Raw genomic sequence first — 9,678 nt, 5'->3', positions numbered from 1 at the left:
ATTAAATAAAAATCCAATTGAAGTCCTTTATTACTCACAAAATAGGCTTACCTCTTGATAATCATGAGTTCAATACTATCACTTCACCTTTCTGCACTCAAACTCTGAAGAGGCCTTCTAGAGCCCAAAATACTTCTAATTCTAAACCAGGTATTCTTTCAGAACAGAGAAAATCATGGCCCAGTATGATTCTACCATTTAAAAATGGACTCATTTTCTGCCTTACATGATTACATAGAAAGGGAAGACTAAGTTCTTTGCCATTATTGGGGCCATTTCTGAAAAATAATCTCAGCAGTGTAGATTCAATTACTTATACCCTACATATTTTACCCTCTTCTTGGGGATGCATTATCACATTCTTTTGAATATATAAGATAAAGGACTTCATATTTACTCTAAACATATATTAATACTATGCATATTTATTCCAGGTATAGATGTACCTTTTTAGTTTCTGAAATTTTCCAATTAATATCTGAATATACTGATAGCATTAATTACATAGTCTGAAGTATTTTAAATTTCTACAAACCAAATTTCTATATTCTCAACATTAGTAGGTTTTTACATAATTATATTTTTGATCACTGAGATCTCATAATAATATGACAGGTTCAAAGACATGGGGCCTATTATAGTAAAATAATAACTTCAAATAATTCAGAAATGGATGAATATTTATACTTGCACTTCAATTAAGGACTTTTCTAAAATGTGTATCAGTACAGAGTAATGGTGTAACCATATTATAGTCATTTATAGTATGTGTTTAAATTTTCCTGTCAAAAAATGCCTAGAGACTTTCCTTTTTCCTCATGTTTACTTGTCACTTTTAGCTTGTTCAAGAAAGGGCAAAAATCATTATTTTTCTGTTCCACAGTCACTATTTGTGAGCTATTATGATATGTTTTCTGTTTGGATAGATTTGCAATGCTTACATTTTGCTTGATACTGTCATTGGACCAAATCCCCAAATGTAAAGAAAGAATCAGCAAAACTTGTCAAGTTTTTCCTAGCATTGGATTAAAATAGGTAAAGTCAGAAAATTTTCAAACCAAATTGGAAAAGTGAACAACAGCCTAGAGGCAATAAAACTTAACTAAAAGAGGAGTTGGAGGCATCGTCACAAAATTTGGGAGAATACCCTATTATAAATTGAGTATACAGAATATAAGAACTGAGTGAGCTGATTTTATGCTCTTGTTTTCATTGCAATGCTCTACACATCTTTGCCTGTCACAAGTGTGAGTCAAAATAAACTCATATATGATGCATCTACCAACATGCTTTCAATTTGCTCAGTTGTTCTTTTCACCAACTTTTTTATTAGTTCATTTTTAAAATGATGTATGATTATTGTGGTTTGGATGTGAGGTATCCCCCTAAAGTTCATGTGTGAAACAATGCAACAAGGATTAGGGGTGAAATGACTGGGTTATGAGAGCCTTAACCCAATCAGTGAATTAAGCCCCTAATGGGGACTAACTTGAGTGGTAATGGAAGGCAGGTGGAGTGTGACTAGAGGAGGTAGGCCATTGGTGGCATGCCTTTGGAGTATATATATTGTATTTGGGGAGTGTAATCAATCTCTCTCTCTCTTTCTCCTTCCTAGTAATGTCCTGAGCCAATTTCCTCTGCCACACTCTTCCACCATGATGTTTTGCCTCATCTTGGCCCTAGGAATGGAACTGGCTATCTATGGACTGAGATTTCTAAAACTGTAAGTCCCCAAATAAACTTTACTCCTTTAATTTATGTCAGGTCTTTTTGGTCAAGGATGTGAAAAAGCTGACTAAAATAATGACCTAGTAAAATATTCTCAGAGGACTTACTGGACAGAATGCCATATTTCAAAATAGTTATTACAATTGTTATTTATTATATTTCATTGACTTTAAGTGAATATCAGTATGATATTATCATAGAACTCAGAATTTAAAAAGCAAAGAAACAACTCTGAAAAGTCATCTTTAAAAAAAAAACTCACTCCTACCTCTGACCCTCATATCTTCATGTATGAAAATATTAAATATTTGACTGAAAATTATGTTATTTAACAATAAAAATGTACCTAACATATTACAAAGATAATTCAATGTCTGTATGCCAGAGTATTTCAGTCAATAGATTGAAAGTCTAATCCTTGATGCTATATCTTACATCATCTCTTTTCTAATTCCAAAAATTGAAAATTTGGTAATGAGGAGAGAACACCAACTTATAAGACATCAGATGGCATATTCCATAATCCTAGAATTTCAAATATAATTGCAGTTTTTTTTCCTAATCATTTAACAGATTTTTATGTTAGTTTCCTGATCTATAGAATGGATTTGTACTTCTGTGTGTGTGTGTGTTCATTCATGTCTTAACTAACTTTTACCATAGGTAATTAAGTTGGATAAAATTGAGTTCCATTTCCTACTTAACCATTTATTATGTCAATAATAAAGAAAAACTTTATACATTTTTGAAACTTCTCTGTAAAATGCAATTATTAATATTGTACCATATCATTATAAATTCCATATGAGATAACAGATGTAAGGTTATCTTTTTATTTTTATTTTCTACCTAAAGTTAGTTTACTCATTTCTAAATTTAGATATCCCTTTTAAAATACTGTCTATGTCTATAATTATGGTCCAATATATTCCTACAGCTTTAGGAAAAATAGGATAAATGTTAGAAAAATTGTACCTAAGTACTTAATTTACTTAGAGCACATATGTTCTACATGAGATCTAGTATATTTGTATATCTACAGATCTACTAGATCTATATCAATAGTGTTGTAAGTTATCAACAGAAATTCTATATATAGTAGATCTAACATGAATCTCTATTTACATATGAAATCTCTTGCTATAGAAAGAGGAAAAGTGGTAGCAATGACAAATAGAATTTGGAAATTGTACTTGAAAACAATTTCTTTATAAAATCCAAAACAACAACTTAGAATACAAAGCAATATTCCATATAAAATCCAAAGTTGTGGTGTGATTCTGCTGATGTTGGAAGACTTCAAAGGGTCAGGGATGTATCTGTGGTCAGCTGAAGGTGGCCAGCAGGGGTTGATGATTTGGGTTGGAACTTTATGTTAGTTTCCGAACATACATGCAGGGTATTTGCTGTGTAAACTTTTATGACTTATCTCTAATTCATATGTCTTAGTTTTCTGGCAAAATGGTTCAGACTTATTTTCATGATGATGGCAGAGGAGCAGGTAAAAAGTAAGAGACATTTTATGTCTTAGGTCCTGGGAAAATGTCATTTCCATTTTTTTTTCTATTGGTATTGGTGCAAATAGACATTTCATATGACATTGATGCAAACCCCCCCAAAAAAATCATATCAGAATTAAAGGGTGGAAAAGTAGGCTTTACACATTGATGGTAAGATATTCTAATGCAAATGGCAAACAGAATACAGAAAGAGATGGAAAACTAGGGCTATTTTAAAATATACATACCATTTGGGCATGGTGGCACAGACCTGTAATCCCAGTGCATCAGGGGGCTTAGGCAATACCATTATAAGTTGAAAGCCAGACTCAGCAACTTAGTGAGACCCTGTTTCCAAATAAAATATAAAAAGGGCTGGGAATGTGGCTCAGTAGACAGTACCCCTGGGTTCAATCCCTGTTACCAAAAATAAAATAAAATACACACACCAAAGCAATATAAACATACAATTGCTGAGGGAGAATGGAACAAATTTAAAATGTTATATACAGTTGACCAAGAGCATTTAACATAGAAGAAAAGTTCAATATTTTCATAATAATTAAAAATATCCTGAATTGGATGCTAATTAAAGGACCACAGTTTCACAAAATCACATTTACACGTATTAAATGGCAATAATTTTCTGCTAGTGAAGGTATTACTGATTTAATAGAGTGATTTATTTGTTTATGTATGTGTATAATACACACACACACACACACACATATAGAAACCAATATGTAATTTTACAGCTTACTTATTTTCACAACAGAACAGGGTAACTGAACTGAGGAACACTTTACTCCTTTTTCCTACTTATATCTAAATTCAGGATCCTTCTTCAATATTTGAATGGTCTTCTAGCATATCTTTCTTTTCCTTTGTCATTTCTCAAGTTTACCATATCATGGAAGAATAAGGGAGCAGAAGTGATGAGACATTTGAGTGGCACAAAGACTACTGAGAAGTGGATAGTCTATGATTCATTTAGTTATTCTTTATTCTGATAAATGATTTCCTTAATTTAGGGGAAGATGAGAGAGAGACAAGATGGAATTCAAATATGCTCAGGATCACTGGCATCTAGTAGTTTTTTAGAAAAAAATATATTTAAAAAAAGAAATTAAGATAAAAATTTCATTTATAAATGACATTAACACAAAAATTAAGATAAAATGTCAGGTGAAAAGCCAAAGCATCACTTGGCCCAGAATTGACCTCAATGGTCCATGTCAGGAAGTTCATAGATCCACCTACTATCAATAGCCCTAGGAATGATGGATTTCAGGTTGGTATAACTGCACGTACTGTGAGATGGACCTCTATAGAGGGAGTACAAGTGTGATTTTTCAAACAAGGAGAAGCATCCTGTTTGTGCACAAAAGTATTTGAGCTTAGATGCCAGTAGTTTACAGAAATTATGGGGAATGACAACTGCTTAGTGTCTGAAGTTGAGTCCATAAGGCTATGTCTTGTGCTGAAGACAGTTCCATCTCCATCAGGCTAGTTGCCAAGAGACCTATAAAAATTATGAAACAACTCTTCTTGTGTCTCTAGAGAAGAAAACAAAGATGAAATAAGTTAAAAAGACTATAAGTTATCCCTATCCCATCACCTCACTGACAGTTTCAAATGAAAAAATAAGATTGTTTTGGGGGTATAATAATAGACATATCACTAAAATAAACTTTTTCACAATATTAGTGCTTTGCCAATCTTTGTACATATATTACTAATAGCTCTCAAATAAAATGTTCTTGTTATGCATTATCTCCCCAATTTAAAAACTAGAGAAATTAAGAATAGGAGATTTTCTAAATACTTCACCATCAGCAAATGACAACTGAGGATCATACAATTTTATAACCTCCAAACCTAAATAGTTGCTACTCTAAAATTTCAGGAGCACAGAGAAATTTATAGCCCAGAGAAAGAAATAAATATATTTCCTGAAAACATACGTGGAATAAATATTAGCCAAGAAAATGATAGTTGTTTATTTACCAGATAATAAGTAAAAAGATGGAATTGAATTGGCACCTGAAGAAACAGGAAATCCAACAAAAAGAAAGAAATGGCTATAATTAGTGACATCCAGTTTCTTTTTTCATATCTTTCAGTTTAGTAAAATGTTCATTCTTAAAACATGTGATAGTTCAGCCATGTAAATATTTGACATTCCATCTATCAACCATCCAACTTCCCCAATCATTAGCATTATTAAAAATGCCAATAAGGAGAAAGAACCTGAGTTAATAGACCAGTACAGGACCCAGCTCAGTGAAAGGAGGTAAGTCAGTGGGGAGCTTCATGATCTTTCTGAGTTAAAGAGATGGATCTGGGTGTCTGTGGAGGCTAAGGCAGCTTGACTTGCAGGTCCTAATACTGGAGCAGAGATTGTTGCCTTGAGAGAGCTAAATAGATATGTGGAGGGTACCCCTCAATTTCTCCCCTCAGTATCCACCAGCTAATACTTTATTAAATCTGCATGATGCTGGAAAATAATACCCCAAATAAGTTCTTTTACTATTTCTCAAGTATATTCTATTTCATTAGCTAGAGCAGTGAGTACGACCTCCCAATCCTATGGACAAATGGATATGGTTCTCAGAAGGAACTCCCTCAAGAGTGCACCAAGATGAGCTCGAACTTAGAGCATACTCAATCTACCAAAAACCTTAAAAGCCAGCTTTAATAAAATCAAACTGCTGTCAAGTAATTGCTTCTCAGAACAAAACTCAAGAACATGTATAGGAATATAAAAATTATCCAGAACTCAGAGAGGTAAAATGTCAATGCTAGATTATATATTTTAAAAAAACAAGCATAAAAATAAGCTGAAAAACACAACCCATAAAGAGAAAAATTAAAGAATAAAGTCAGGCCCCAAAATAATAGGGATGACATTATAGTAGAAAACAAATTTGTTTTAAGTGCTTGGCCAACCAACCAGGTGTTATTGGCTTCCTGTATTTTCCTATTGCTGCTGAAACAAACTACCCTGAATTTATTCTCTTAAAAGCAATCTATATTTATTTTATTATAGTTTTAGCAGTCAGTATGAAATGAGACTTATAGGGCTTACAGCCCAGTGCCAACAGGACTGTTTTCCTTCTGGAAGCGCTAGGAGAGAATTTCTTTCTTTGACAATTCCAGTTTCTAGAGACTTTTTGTGGTCCATTTCTCTGTTTTCATTCCCAGCTTTGTAGCATCTCCCTTCTCTGACTTCCTGCCTCTGTTTTATGAAAACATGTGTGATTACATTGGCTTTTTTGGGAAATGGGGATAATTCTCCCCGCTCTAAATCCTTTATTTTATCACATCCTCCAAGTCCCTTTTACCATATAGGATGGCATATACATAAGTTTCTAAGATTAAAAATGTGGACCTTTTTGGAGGGTACTATTCTGTCCACCACTCGAACCTCTTTCCAAGAAACATGGTTATTTGGATATATTTTCTTCCAATTGTGTCATTTCACTTTTCTTTCCTTCATGCCATTTCTATGACCATCTGAAATACTCCATCAGTCCATTTCCAACTGATGCCAGCACACTCCATAAAATGGCTTAGTCTTTTTCCCTTAATCTTCATATCAGGAATTAGGGAATTCCTCCTAATGTGTGGGGCCACATACATGTGATAATGATGGGGGGCTGATGCAGGAGGAGGTTGTGTCATGAGTGTCTGAGTCATCTGCTCAGAACCATCTGTCCCAGCCTATTCAACTTGATTACTTATTCTATTCCAACTTTAGTTTACACACACATATAAATAACACACACACACACACACACACACACACACACATACACACACGTACACACACATACACACACATACACACAACCACATTCCTTATTTGGAATATTTTTTTCAGTCTTTTAATCCAGTAATTAAATAGAAAGAGCACCCACTTGTGTATCTATTTTATATTCCACTTATATATTTGTGTGTTTGATCATTTGTAATGCATAATAATTGGATGCATATGATTTGAACCTTCATAATGGATTTCCACTGCACATGCATTATTGTTTGGTGGATCATCATGTTAGATTAGTTTCAGATTCACCTGGTTTCCCATTATTAAGGATTTAAGATTCATCATGGTTTTGTACCAAGCAATGACTTGGTTCCTAAAAGGGAAATATTGATCCATGGAAAATAATATAAATTTGCCAGAGAACTCAAAGTTTTAAAGCTGTGGTTCTATAATGGAAACTTTCCTAAGTCCTTATTTACCATGGACATGTTGAGCGAGTGGAAATGTATGCTATAAGGCCTCTATGGCCGAGTTGCTTGCACTATTACATAGATATACATAGATATACCACAGACCTTTCTTTTCCTCTGAGCACCACACATTTTTAGATGTCTTCCATGTTACACAGAAGAAGAATTAGTACACTACACCCATCTATAACATATGTAGATTCAAAATTCAAATAAACCCTGGATGGGCACAGAATGTTGCTTTAATGGTTTAATGGTAATTTCATTTTTGTATTAAAAAAGAGAACTGATCTTTGGAAATGATTTTTTTTTCCAAAATGATGTTTTTTTTTTCTTTCACATTTCAATTTTTTTAAAAAAATTACATCTAAGAAAATTTTAAGTATATGTCATTGACATGTGGATGGTATATGTTCTAAAGTAATAAAAACAAATGATTAGCACTTTCTGGGAATGATCTCAATTTTTGGTGCTTGATATTCTTGAGCTTAGTTCCATAGTGACACTTTCACAAAGGGCAATGACATGATGCCATTATTAGAGAAGCTAAAATGTCCCAGTGGGTATTAGAGCTCAATATAAAACAAGCCTTTAAGGGTATGTCACCAAGCATTAGAACGTTCAGACTTCTAAGAAAGCTTAGTACAATTGTTTATAATGGGATAATTAAATAGAAAAAGACCCATTTGTATATCTATTAGTTTTAGTATTTCATTAGTATAGCAATTCTTAGATCTCTGGATAATATACTTAATAATATATTATTAGATACAAGGAGTGCTGGACAAAGCATGGCTGAGCAAATTAGGGCAAAAGAAGTTGATTGAAGTTCTTAAGTGGGAACATGTAACAGTTTCCTCTGCCCATAAGTCATTAACAGGAGTGATCAGTATTAGGCTTTAGGGTAGCCACAGCCAGGTGTGCCCTATATCTGAGGATACAGTGGGGGAGCAGGGTGAGAAAGAAAGAACTAATTGCTGATTTGCAACATATCCTTTCTATGTCAAAGATGTAGGAGAGGGGGAAAGAAGGAAAACTTGAAAATCTATCTCAATCAAATATACTTGTGAACATACTATTACTGTTAATATTCACTACAAAAATACAGAATCATTTCCAATTTGATGCTTTCAGTAGGATGTATCTTGTCTGTTTTTATTTGTTGTGAAAAATAGAGCTGGAATGTATGGATCTGGAGGAACATAGTCTGCTGCAAATTTCTAAAGTAAATAATAATTAGAAGAGATGAAAATAGATCATTTTTTACTGAAATAGTTCATTTTGTATAAGTCATGACTTGTTCTTCATCTTTGTGAGATTTTACTGGAGGCTACCTTTTTTCTCATAACAGAATAAAGACAATGAAACACTCTTTAACCCCTTTTCTCTAGAGCTCCTTGAGGCAAGTAGATTATATCATGCACTTGAGAAGTTGAGGGGAGCATGGAACTCTAGGTTTACTTATTTATTTGCATCATCTTCCTGGGCACACATTTTCTTTTATTCTAGAATGAACTTAATTGAAAAAATTAAGTATAACTAAGAGGTAATTTCTAGCAATCTTTAAACCTATTACAGATTCAAACTGACACAAATCTGCCTTACTTGTGAGATTTCAGGTTACATTTAATTAAATGGAAGGATAGAGAAGTTAGATGAAAGCAGGCTCCACTCTGTACCCCATGCACATAGAACACTCCGAGTCTGTACCAAGCACAATTAAAGCCCTGGTATGTTTGAACTTTTGGAATATGGAGATCATTGTATACATTTGTGAATATTTTATAAAGGTGCTAATTAAACATCAATACATATATGAATCATATTGAAGTCTTTATTTTTAGAGAATCTGGGTCTGTTGGTCTGGGGTAGAACTCAACAATGAAAACAAAAAGTGTTGATGATTCATGTACCATATTTTAAGTATCAAGTTCTGAGGCATTTTGATCACTACTCTTAGAATAGGAAATGTAGTAGCACTGTATGGGATATGATCACAAACAGAGTATAAGCACGTTTTTGGAAGTTTTTTGGGGGCCATGTGATTGATGCGAGATGTGAGAAATGAAGGCTGAAGCAAACAGAACTAAGGTATGGAGTCAGTGATTAATTCTTTCCTGGATATTAGATCAGTACTTCAGTTGAATATCTCTCCTAAAGCACAATCTGCCACACATGATTTATGCTGGTTCTGAAAAGAGTTCACATGAGA

Source organism: Urocitellus parryii, chromosome 7 (assembly GCF_045843805.1).
Source record: "Urocitellus parryii isolate mUroPar1 chromosome 7, mUroPar1.hap1, whole genome shotgun sequence".
NCBI lineage: Eukaryota > Metazoa > Chordata > Mammalia > Rodentia > Sciuridae > Urocitellus > Urocitellus parryii.
This window is presented reverse-complemented; position numbering follows the sequence as displayed.